This window comes from Microcebus murinus, chromosome 3 (genome assembly GCF_040939455.1).
Source record: "Microcebus murinus isolate Inina chromosome 3, M.murinus_Inina_mat1.0, whole genome shotgun sequence".
NCBI classification, from domain to species: domain Eukaryota; kingdom Metazoa; phylum Chordata; class Mammalia; order Primates; family Cheirogaleidae; genus Microcebus; species Microcebus murinus.
The window spans coordinates 91905347-91918681 of NC_134106.1; the positions used below are offsets into that span (position 1 = coordinate 91905347).

A 13335-nucleotide genomic window follows, 5' to 3' on the forward strand; every position below is an offset into this window, starting at 1 on the left:
CAAATAATTATTAATTGGCTGTTAGGAGCTTGTTGTTACAGAAGTTATTGTTTAGCTTTCTAGATTGTTATTACAGATGGTGGCCTGACAGTCTAAAAGTATGACTCATATTAATGGTAGTCTGGCTTCCGGAACTACTTATTGTAGATAAAGTGTTGGTTTCCTGGAAAGGTTGCTGCAAGTTATGGGGTAGAGTTCTATTTTTGTATATCTGGCCATTGTTTGTATATTCAATCACTTAACATGGAAAAAAAAACTTGACACTTACCTCACCCCCATATATAAAATTGATTTAAAATAGACTATAGGCCGGGCGCTGTGGCTCACGCCTGTAATCCTAGCTCTTGGGAGGCCGAGGCGGGCGGATTGCTCAAGGTCAGGAGTTCAAAACCAGCCTGAGCAAGAGCGAGACCCCGTCTCTACTATAAATAGAAAGAAATTAATTGGCCAACTGATATATATATATAAAATTAGCCGGGCATGGTGGCGCATGCCTGTAGTCCCAGCTACCCGGGAGGCTGAGGCAGAAGGATCACTCGAGCCCAGGAGTTTGAGGTTGCTGTGAGCTAGGCTGACGCCACGGCACTCACTCTAGCCTGGGCAACAAAGTGAGACTCTGTCTCAAAAAAAAAAATAAAATAAAATAGACTATAGACCTCAATGCAGAGCCTAAAACTAAAAATTTCTAGGTGAAAACATTTGGATTGAAAAAAAAATTTTTAGATAGGACACAAAAAGGCTAATATAAATGAAAAAAGTTGATAAATTGTGTTTAACCAAATTAAACTCTTCAAAAGATACTGTTAAATAAATAAAAAGTCAAGTCATAGACTGGGGAAAACATTTGCAAAGCATATATTCCGATATGTATCTAGAATAGATAAAGAATTCTTATGATAAACAAATAACCCAAAATAAGCACAAGATTTGCTATTTCACCGAAGAAGACATATGGAGGGCAAATAAGCATGTAAAGACATCCTCAACACCATTAGGGAAATACAGATTAAAATCATAATGCAATAGTTAAAATTTGAAAGCAAAACTAATAAATACCAAGTGCTGGGAAGGACACAGAGCAATGAATTTTCATACATTTCTGCTGAAAATGCAAAATGGCATAAATGCAAAATGACTCTTTAGAAACAGTTTGGCACTTTTCTCTAATGTTAAATGTCTGTTGAACATATTATCCACAAATCCCACTCCTGGGTATTTACCCAAGAGAAATGGAAACATACAACCACACAAAGACCTATACATGAATGCTTATTGTAGATTTCATTCAGGATAACCAAAAACTGGAAACAAACCTAATGTCCATCAGCTGGTAGTTGGATAAACAAATTGTGGTACAACGAACACTACTCAGTGATGAAAGAAACATGCAACATGAATGGCTCTCAAAAGCATTCTGTTAAATAAAAGAAGAAAGCCTCAAAAGGCAGGCAAGGTGGCTCATGCCTGTAATCTTAGCACTCTGGGAAGCTGAGGTGGGAGGATCACTTGAGGTCAAGAGTTCAAGAGCAGCCTGAGCAAGAGCAAGACCCCATCTCTACTAAAAAATAGAAAAAAATTAATCAGGCATGGTGCCCATGCCTATAGTCCCAGCTACTTGGGAGGCTGAGGCAGGAGAATTGCTTGAGTCTGGGAGTTTGAGGTTTCAGTGAGCTATGATCACACCACTGCACTCTAGCCCTGGTGACAGAGAGAGACCCTGTCTCAAAAAAAAAAAAAAAAAAAAAAAAAAAAAGCCCACATATTGTACAATTCCATTTACATGACATTCTGGAAAAGGCAAAATTATAGGGACAGAAATAAGATCAGTGGTTGCAGGCAGCTGGGGTGGAAAAGGAGATGAACTGCAAAGGGGTGTGAGAGAACATTTTGGAGGGGATGGAAATGCTCTGTATCTCTCTTGTGGTGGTGGTTACACAACTCTGTCTGCTGTCCAAAACTCATGGAACTGTCCACACCGAAAGGGAGAATTTTGTATTTTTAAAATTGTACGATAAACCTACTTTTTAAAAAAGGTTGTTGCTCAGAAGTGAAGGCAAAGAGGCTTTCTAATTCACATTTTCTGGAATTGGACAGATTTTCATCTTCAGTCAATTGATCTGAACATGCCAAGTTGTTCTTTGCAAATTTGCGTATCACGTAATTCATCCCACCTTCCCTGGGGTAAAATCAGTAAAGGAGTAGGGGAGGACAAGAGAGTATTTAGAATAATTCCTCCTTCTGAAGACCAAAGGATCAGGGAAAATGCATTCTTCCTTAATATTATTCCCTGTCCATTTGATGCTGAACTTCTGAATAGCACAATGGGCATATGGGGACTCATTTATTAATGTCTACTTGTGTATATGTTTAAAGTTTTCTGTAGTTTGTAAAAGTTTCTTATGTTTTAAAATATAAGAAGTGATATTTTGGTCGACAATCAAGTAAGTATTATGATACGGGATAATGCTATCTTGTTCATTCACAATTATCCACAGTAATGGATATTTAAGTATCTAAAACATACCGAAGTGTTGTTCTCTGCATGTGAAGTTAAGATTCAAGTCTTGGTGAGAGGCTGTGCTATGTAAAGGAGAGAATTGGGGGCATCATGCAGGGACCTGAGTTCTAGTTCTGGCTTAGTGTATAAATCTTTGGGCAAGTGATTGTCACCAAATCTGGGTTTTTGTCTACAAAATGAGAAAATCAGGCAGATGTCATCTGAAGCCGCTTTCTTCTCTAAGGCCATGAAACTCCCACTGGCATGTGAGCTCTGTGCATGGGCATCCCGTCTTCCTCTTTCAAAGCTCTATGTCCAGTGCCTGGGGCGGTGCCTGGCACACATAAGGATCAATAACATTTGTTCATTCAATAAATGGGCGAATTGCCTTTTTTAAAATCCTTTTCTCATAAGGACCTACCTCTTCCCCTACAATGAAAGAGGTTCTGTTTAGAAACCAAACTGGGTCTTTTCAGCTCGTTGAAGTCAGCTCCAAAAGCCAGGAAAGTGGCAGCAGACCCCACCTCTACCTACATCACCCTCATTATGGTAGTCAGGCTTGAGGAAGAGTCAGCAGTCTGGTCCATGAAATCCTGCTCACAGACTGTCCAGGGCTCTCACTGCCCTGAGGACAAAGAACAGAACCTTCCGTGGTCTGCAGAGCCCTGCTTGGTGCAGGCTCATCCTCCCTCCAGGCTCGTGCTCCTCTTTGCTCCTTCCAATGGCCTCCACGCAGCACCTCAGGGCCTTTGCACATGGCGTCTTCTCTGCCTAGAAGTGTTTTCTCACTCCTACCCTGGTTCATGCCTACTTTTATTTCATATTATAGGGCAGATGTCATTTCTTTAGGTAAGCCCTCTCCAACCCATAGACTCTACTATGTTGCCCTGCTAAACACTCCGTGACACCCCTTTACTTTTCCTTCAGAGCCTTCTCCAAAGTTTATTGAATTTATCAAATGATCTTATCCATCCTCGATATGATATAAACAAGAAACAACTTCATTGTTCTCCCACCATTTGTCCTAGCCAAATTCTGTTGGATCCTTCTTCTCTACCCTTTCGGGACATTTCAGGCAAATTTCTTGGCTTTCTGGTAACTTTCAGTTACATAACAATTTCATTAGTCAATTGTGACTCATTTTTAGAAATTAAAAAGACATATCTAAATCAAAACTTTTATTTCACGTCCAAAGCAAAGTTTGTCCCTTCTCCATGGCTTCAGCTCAGGATACACTATGCTCTTTCACTCTTCACCCCTCTCCTGCCACCCCCATTCCACTTTTAGCATCTCTAGAGTCAGGTCAGAAGGCAGAAGAATTAGAAAAAAAGTAACCAAATTATTTTTACTTAATAAGTGCTGTTTGCATGGTTCTCTCCTGGCTGCCAGTGTCTGCTCTGTGCCCAGGATATCCCAGTGCTGGCTCTCTGAGGGTGAACATAGTCACAGGGTCACCAGTGGCTCCCTGTGGGACCTCCATGCCGTGCAGGGCCCTGACACCGGTAATACCCTGCCTGCTTGACAGCTTGCATTGCTCAGACGCCAGCCTCAGCTCCTGTACTCAGTGATGCACTCAATGGCATCTGAGTGGCTTCCCCACCCCAGGAGGACTCCTTCTAGTCTCAGGAGGTCCCATGTGGATGGCCCAGTCCCAGCTGCCTTCCTCAGGACCATCAGCTGCTTGGGAAACTCGTGTCTTCTTTCCTCATCAACAGTGATGCCTGCACTTCTCTCTCTTCCCCAGACGCCTTCTGCTCAAGAGCTGTCCAGTTTCTATGGTCACATAAGACCTCCAACCCCACGGGTGGGTCAGGCCCTCACACAACTTCCAGATCACATTTCTCTGCTCCCATGAGGACTGTAAGGCTCTGTATCTCGCAGCTCAGCTGATGTCCAACTGGAGAGCAAGATAAATAGTTCGCTTCTTGCAGGCACCCCAATATTTTCAGTGATTCCCTTGGGGTCCTTGTCACTCGGCTAGAGGTAGGGAACCCTTCCATTCCCTCCCCATGGGAAGGAAGGAGGGAAACACTTCAGCACTCCCTTACCAGCTAACAACTCTCTGCCTTGGCAGCTCTCTTCAATCACTAACACTTTCTGAATTCCTAGTATTCTCCTATGTGGATTGAAAATAGATGATGGTCAGTGTCAGAACCAGCTGGCCTTTAACAAGATCTAAGCGGATGTGTGAGCATTGATTGCCCATTGTTCTCTGTTTTGTGTCCTCAACTGAAATTCCAAGTGGATGGGAATTAACACCCAATTAACATCCCGTTAAACTTAGTTGTGATTATTTGATGAATGTCCGTCTTTCCCATTAGATTTTGTCTCTACAAGGGCTCTACATTTGCTCTCCACTGAACACCAAGATCAAGCATTCAGCACCTGGCATATAGTAGCAGCTAAATAAATATGTGATGAAGTAATGAATAAAAGAGCAGGATGAGAGACAAAGAAAACCATATTTGTATCACCCAAACTCCCAGGTTTGGAAGGACTAAGAGATGGAGCATCGTTCGAGCAAGAGTAGATAAAGCAAAGGTTCCCAGAGCCTGTCTGCCCATCAGAATCACTCATAGAGATTTTGGAATATAAATGCCTGCACTTAATCCATTGGTATGCTGAATCAGTAGATCTAGTTAAGAACCAGTGAGCTAAATTGCATGTGAGCCAAATTGCAAAAGACAGATCCAAATAATGGACTGGGAGGGTTCAGGGTTGCACCTGCCTGAGAGTATTGGGTAGACTTTCTGGAGAAAGTGATGCATAAGGAAGATAAATGTGAACAGGATAAAGGGGCATGGAGAGGACATGCTCAGTAGGGACTTGCTGCTGCAGGAGATGACATTAATATATGCAAGGCACTGAGGCTAGAAAGAGAAGATTTGACTCCTAACAGGGCCCAGTGCATCTGTGGGGAGGAAGAGGAGGAGACAGGTGCGGTTCACCTCATTTCAAGTTGTTTGGATGCAGAAACCTGATCTTGTAATGTTAGCAACACCCTAGGGAGGAAATGTGGTTGGTGGGTCAATTATGGATCAGACTGTCTAAATTACTCATCTATAAAAGGAGGATAATAAGTTTATTCACCTCAAGAGATTATAGCAAGAACCAAAGGAGGTGATGCTTGTAAATGCATTGGCACATTGTACATGCTCATTATACACCAGCTAGAACCTTCCTTTTTTAAATAATTACAGCACCTAGCAAAAAGTTTGTGTGTGTGTGTGTGTGAGAGAGAGAGAGAGAGAGAGAAAGAAATATGAGAGGTGTGCTGAGCCAGCTCAGACCAGCCAGCAAGGGCCAATTCTGCACATACCTTCCCCACTTTGTATTCAATGAAGACCAGGTGGTAGTTTGAAACTGACCATGATAGTATTTACACCAAGAAAATTGACAAAAGCTACTCTTTTTTTTTTTTTGAGAGTTGGTGTACCAGCATACTGTTAGATGTTCTGGAAACATCGACTGGATTAGAATGGATTGAACTGAAATCAGTTGAAAAGCAAACTTTCCAGGGGGTGAAAAGAGCACAGGCTGAGAGGTATAATAAAAATTGTCTGCCTAGCAGAGACAGAGTAAGTCCCTGGCCTCGGAATGACTGGCAGGTAAAAATGGAATCTGAATTTTTACTCTGAGCCAATACTCCCTTTAACATATTTTTCAGCCCATCACTTTTCATCACTGCTTCCAAAATAAGTATGAAAATAACTTAGTGAAATAGACACTGCCAAGCTTTATATACATCTGAGGCCTGAATGCTCTAGGACTGCAAGCCCCAAGCCCAGGCTGAGGACAGGTACTGGTCGGTGGACTGTTAGGAACAAGGCCATATGGCAGAAGGTGAGCAGAGGGTGAGCAAATCAAGCTTCATCTGTATTTACAGCTGCTCCCCATCACTCACATAAGCCCCGCCTCTTGTCAGATCAGCGGTGGCATTAGATTCCCATAGGAACTCAAACCCTACTGCAAACTGCACCTGCGAGGGATCTAGTCTGCATGCTCCTTGTGAGAATCTAATGCCTGACGATCTGAGGGGGTGATGCTAGCGCTGGGGAGCAGCCACAAATATAGATTATCATTAGCAGAGTGGTCTGATTGCACAATAAATGTAAGGCACTTGAATCATCCCCAAACCATCTCCTACTCCAGTCCGTGGAAACATTGTTTTCCATGAAGCCAGTCCCTGGTGCCAAAAAGGTTGGGGACCACTGCTCTAGGAAACAATTTTAAAAGCTCATTCTCTCTGTGAAGAAGAATAAGTCTAGAAAAATACAGATTATAATAAATTATCTGAAATGAAAATAATTTTTAAAAAAATCAAATCTGTATTAGAAAACAGAAAAAGGACTGTGATATTTTCATGATACAAAAAACCTTATCTTCAAAAGTGTGGTAAACAGCATTTATGGGAAATTAGAGAAGTCGTGAATGATACAAAAAGCAAATATGAACATCCACAAACTGTATCAACACTTGGCCAAGTTAAGGCAGAAAAATAAGAACATATCTATTCTTTTATTGGTCAACAAATTCATTTGCTTCTAAGCTGCCTGGAAGAGACTGTGCTATTCTAAAGAAGAGTGAGTGTCTCTCTTTTAAGAAGTCATCACTTATAAACAAATAAATGAACATATTAAAAGGAGGCAACATCTCAAATTAAGTTTGTTCAATGGGCAACACAGGCACCAACGTTTTGTTAGAGAATAGTAAGAACTGTGAGGAACTTACAAATGATCACAGACAACCATTTTATTTTGAGGATGAGAAAACAAACCCAGGGACTCTGCCTGATTAAGATTCTACTCTAATTTAGCAAAAATTATGACTAGCTTCTATGCTCAAGATACTGTTTTGACCACACCATGATGGCATTCAGATTTTGGACAGCCAACAAATTCAAAAGACCATTTCCTCCAGATCGAAGGATGGATACCTAAACCAAATAGAGCCCATCCAAATGGGAGCTCACCAGTCTTCTTGGTCAGATTTGTGGTCAGCGTTCCCTTCTCTAACTCCAGGAATATTTCCTTCCATTAGAGTTCTCATTGCTTGAGAAAAAATGAGGTGAAAAGCAAGATAAAAACAAGATTTTTTTTCAGTCATTTAATTTCCATAAATGACATCATAAATTATATATTGCTGTTGCCAAGGAGATATAAGAAATACATAGCAGAAGGAAACAAAGAAATTGATTGCTCCAAAGATGACTAGTCACAGGCTATGGAGAATCATTCTGCCTTTTAAGTTGTTATGATCAGTTCTTTAAAGCACAAAGACATGTTAGTTTTCTAAAAACAAAAAACTCGATCATTTTTCTATTCAGCAAAGAACAAAGAAAGCATCAGAACAGTATTCATAGCTCTCTTTCTTTTCACAGTACATAGAATGAGGGTCATTTTCCTGCCATATTTACCAAGAGTGGGGACAGTGTTCCTTGTTATCCCACGAGACACCATACTATGTCCAGAATCCGAATATTCTATCTCAAAAACTTCTCAAATACGAAATGGCTCTTTTCTCTAAGTTAGCAACTAATTTCCAGTCAGTGAGTAATTTTTTTTTTCCTGAAACATCCACTCAGTGGAACACAAATGAAAAGGGAAAAAATTAAGTAAACAAATCTAAAAATGAGGCCACAACACACAGAGAAGGAGAACCCTCTAAAACTTACCAGTCAAGGATCGCAGGCAATTAAAGTTCATCCCAAACAAAACCGTCATTTTAACTGGTCCCTGAGTTGAGCCTCCCTTGGATGAATGACTTCCAGGGCCTCTGGCTCTTTGGGACTAAACGAGAAAATTATTTTTAGCACAACTATTTGGAAATCTTTGAGAACTTGGATCTGTTATTCTGTCTGGTACCAAAGCAAGGTTTTCACTGAGCGCTCATGAAAGATCCCCAGTCTCTTGTGGATTTAGAATCCTGCAGCAACCCGCCACCCAAGAGCAAGGTACGGTATTTACGCTTTTTTCTAGAACGTTGGCAGATGTAGATGCAATGGCTTGTTTTCATTCTGGTAGCTTTTTAGTTTGTTAAACAGATGGTTCTGTAGGAAGAATCCATGAAACTGAAGACTTGGGTTCCAGTCTCTGGCCTGGAGCTTTGTGACCATAGGCAAGTTACAGGACTTCTCTGGACCTTGGTTTTCTGTCTACCCTACCACAAAAGGGTCTTTGGGAGGTGGATATGGACTTAGTATTGCTCTCTACAGGATAAAATTTCTTGCAAATGTCAGTTTTTTTTTCTAGTGTTAGGCCATCAGAGCACTTTACATAAATCAGCCAAAACTTTATAAATTGTGAATGGCTGACAAAAATAAATATTGGTGAATACATATTTTTCTTTATTCAACATCTGTCGAGCCTCTACTGCTGACTAGTCTCTGTCATAGATGACAGCGATACAGAGTTCACGTTTTGGTGGGGAAACAAGCAGGTCAGGAGATGGCCACAACACAAGGTGATTGTGGGACCTTGCAGGGACTCGAGGAGTGCCAGGAGAAGGAAGGGAATTCCTGGCTAACAGGAAAGTCAGTTCTGCGGAGGACGATGGGAGCCCCAAAGGCAAGTAGCTGAGGCACCACAACACAGAAGGAACTGGGGCGTGGACAGCTCGGGTCCCCATCCTGCCCCTAGCACACCGCCACTCCCACGACAGGGCCTGCTGTTGTGAAATCTCTACCTCTGGGGGCCAAGGAAATGTCCAGTTTTGGCTTTGCATGATTACCTATCCTCATTCTAATGATTTCCAGGCAAAGCACATTTTCAACTTGAATTAATAATCAAGTCCAGCCCTTTGTCATGAAGTAATATGTTAAGAGTTTCCCTCACATGATGTAGGGGAAAACTCAAGTGTTTGGAAAGAAAAGAACTCAGTTCAAATCCTGACTGTGCCATTTCATGCCTGTGTGGACGTGAGCCCACCGAGTCTCCACTTTCTCATTTGTAAAGGGAAGATAATAGCACCTACTCCCTACACAGTGGTGTGAGGATTAAGTAAAGGATGTCCTTACAACACCTGGCACAGAAATAAGAATACTGGTTTTTTCCCCCCGCATCCCAATTCATCTCTTTTTTCATTTAGTATTTTTTATTGTGGTAAAATATGCATAACATGAAATTTACCACTTTGACCATTTGTTATGTGTACAGTTCGGCGACATTAAGTACATTCATGTTGTTATGCAAACATCATCATCATCTTTCTGGAAATTCTTCATCTTCCCAAACTGAAACTCTGCACTCATTAAGCAATAACTTCCCATTCCTCCTTCCCCGCTTCTCCCAACAACCATTATTCTACTTTCTGTCTCTATGAATGCGACTACTCTAGGAGCTTCATATAGGAGGAATCACAGTATTTGTCCTTTTGTGACTGGCTTATTTCACATTACACAATGTCCTCAAGGTTCATCCACGTTGTATCAGGTGTCAGAATTTTCTTTCTTTTTAAGGCTAATTAATATTCCATTGTATGTGTAGACCATGCTTTGTTTATCCACTCATCTGTCAGTGGACACTGGTTTGCTTCTATTTTTTGACCATTGTGAATAATGCTGATGTGACTATGAATGTGTAAATATCTGTTTTAGTCCCTGCTTTTACTTCTTTTGGATATATACTCAAAAGTGGAATTGCCAGAGCACATGGCAATTCTGTTTAATTTTTTTTTTTTTTTTTTTGAGGAATCCCTATAATGTTTTCTGCAGAGGCTGCACCATTTTACATTCCCACAAACATCTTTTTTTTTTTTTTTAAGAAAGAAAAATACACTACTTACACAGGGATCTCAATCTATGAACATATTTTCCAGGAGTTCAATCTTTGCACTGATTTAATCAGCATTTCTCCAAGTGTTTTCCGTGGCTAGTTTAACAAGAACAAAGAGTTCCTTGGTCCTCCTCAAAGACACTTGCTATGTTCTGCCTTAAAGCCTTCACATGCCTCTTATGTCTGTCAAAAACCATCTTCGCCAAGGTGTCCACATGTCTCGCTTTCTCACCTCCTTCTTCACATCTTTGGCTCAGTTACAGAGCAGTTTCCTGGGCCCCACCTCCCCCACGTGTCTCTTGCTATCCTCAGGGATATGTCTCCCTTCAGGTGCTTCCAGTGCTTCCCATGGGTAAAGGCATGGACGGACAGGTCTCCTGCCAAAGAACCCAAGATGGTGGTCCATCTCGATCTCACTTTTTCCAGTGTGGAAACCATGAGTCGGGAAAATTTCCGCAAGCTTGGTGCAGGGTAGATTGTGGGGGCGGGTGTTGCATATATGAAAATCTGATTCTATTACTGTCTGTTTGAGGTTTTCTTTTACTTCTCTGTGGCCCCAGAACTGACTCGTCCTCACAGTTATGTTGTGGGACACTGCTGGTGAGATCTCAGTGCTGTGTGTCTGTTTTTGGTTTCCTGCTGGCATCTATGCCACCATTTTGGAAACAGAAGTCCAGTTTTTCACTATAATCTACACCCTGCATGAACTGAGCCCCAGTACTTGGCTGACCACTCCCCTCTCTGCCGCCCTTATACATCAGGTACCACAACACATTGCTCCTCAATTCTGATGAGCGTTGTTAAGGAATAAGCATGTTGAGTGCCTTTTTTAAAAGTTGCAGCATTTAGACTCCTGTTCAGACAATATTCTAGTGCATTTGTCAATGAAAAGCTACCCATTTGGACTGAATAAATCTGTTCCATTTGTTTTAATTTATTCCTTCTTTGAGTGCTTTTTTGCCTGGCTATCATCAAAATCGAATAGCCTTTCTTTCAAGTAATCTTTAGCATTTCTGCTTCCTTCATCAACCACCGACTAGACCCTTACCATACTCTTCTTCACAGATTGTCCCCTTGACTGTTGGCATAGTTGTTATTTCCACACCTCCATCACAGTGTCTGAGATGCCACTGCCCAAACATGTTCTCTCCACATCATTTCAAGTCCCTCTTGGAACCAACCCTGGCCTCAGCCTACAGCCTTGCATCCATGTCTGGTGAAAAGCCACCTAAGGAGTATCTTCTGTGAGCATGGTCTCTACTTTCATGTCCCTTCTAAAGCCTCCTCTAACCAGCCTTTTACAAGAGGGAGAAACTTCTAATTTAATCAATGCATTTTGTTTTAGCTGTGGCAAGGGATGTGGATGAATGTTCTTTCCTTTCTTTTTTTTTTTTTTTTTTTTTCATCTGAGGCTCCTTTGGGCTTTTTTTTTTCATCAGAGCCATTGGGCTTGTCAAAAAGTGCATTAATCCCAGCTGAGCAATAGAGTCAATAATTTGGGGTTTGTGCTGTACGTCAAGTCTAGCAAACAGAGCATAGCAAAAATGGCTCTCCTGGATTTTTTTTTTTTTTTGATGGTAACACTGAGAATTGTTCAAGGATACAAAGCCTAAATTTGGATAAGTTGTCTTGGGTTTTCACTAATAAGATTTCTAAGAATCAGGCTTATTTCAAAACCACATGTGCATACTGTGTTTGTCTCAGTTTGTCATTCCTATGTTCTGGCAAATTTCTGGGTCTAGTTCCAGGATGTTGCAATCCCCAAGGGTACTGCAAAAGTGGTACCGTGAGCCTGGTTAATTTTCTGATGTGGCTGTCAAAAGACAAAAGAAACTCCCACTGATTGCTTTTCCTGCATTTTATAATTCTTTCCTTCAGGGAAGTATATGCCAGCTCAGGTACTATATAGATTTCTTTTTAAAGCACACGTCTAACTATCCCAAAACCACTCTCTTACATGACCCAAGAACCACCTATATATTTTCTTCCATTCAAGAAACTGCTAATTCCCAGGACTATAAAGCCTAGAAAATTAGGTATCCCCCGTTAATACATCGCTCCCCACCTCACCCCCACCCCCCAGCTTTTATGCCAGGATGTCATGCTAATAAATGATCCATCATTCTCAGCTGCCAGGCTTTGTAGGGTGAAAACCCAAGTCCTATTAGATCAGAGCTGCTGTCTGTGTCACTCAAAGCACATGGTGCCATGCATGGGTTAATTTCATACAGCTCTTTAATTGAGCACAAGTGCTAAGGGCTTAATGGGACACCATGGCATTCTATCCTGCAGATTTTAAATTAAAGTTTGAGACCCCCCCCCTCAGGACATTCACAGTACTCCAATTAACACTAATTGGCATTACACATGGTTATCAAGTGAAAAACATAGTTTTCCTGAAAATGCCTTTTCCTTTCTCCTGCTTTAAAAAGCCCATAAATTCTAAGAAAATGATCATGGGTGCCTGCAAAGATTAGTTGGAATGATGGCTAGCATGGTGTTTGTATTGGGAACAAACCAGAAACAGCCTAAATGTCTATAAGAGGGGTGTAATTTGCATAAAAGATAGTAGAGACAAAAGCAATAATTTTTTAGTGTTATGAATAAATTCAACATGAGAAAATGTTCATGATACACTGTTAAGTGAAAAAAAGGTAAAGATTTGTAGGAATGGCATAATGTCACTTTTTTCCATAGCTGAGGCAAAAAAAGCCTGGAGGGCTATATACATTAAAATGTAAAGCTCTGGGTGATGAAAATAACATTCATGTCTATCTTATTCATTTGCATCTCTAACTTTCTATTTTAAAAAATGCATTGCTTTTGCAAAAAGAAAATATCACTTTTCAAAGTCTATCATTGATTCCTGAAGAATAAATGCAACATAGTGATTTATTTGGAAAATGTTTTTTATCAATTCCCGTCTGTATCAACTCTTGTCTAAGAGCTCTGGGAATGCTGTGTTAATAATGTGTTCATAGTTTTCAATGGACTTACGAGGACAAACAGAGCTTTACATGTGTGAAAAGGTGAACACTGGAGTGAACTGTTGCAAATGCCCATTCT

At 41.0% G+C, this 13335-nt stretch overlaps 1 protein-coding gene across 2 annotated transcripts in view; it reads left to right on the forward strand.

The window, feature by feature from the left end:
• Positions 1 to 13335, forward strand: part of C1QTNF7 (C1q and TNF related 7) — a 112480-nt gene that overhangs the window by 92067 nt on the left and 7078 nt on the right. The window contains exon 1 of one of the 2 annotated variants that reach the window (XM_012737570.3): positions 8347 to 8450. The exons of the other annotated variant lie outside the window; for it this stretch is intronic. The gene's annotated coding sequence lies outside the window, so the exon portion shown is untranslated. Of the gene's footprint in view, positions 1 to 8346; positions 8451 to 13335 lie in introns of those variants that run through there. 2 annotated transcript variants of the gene reach the window in all.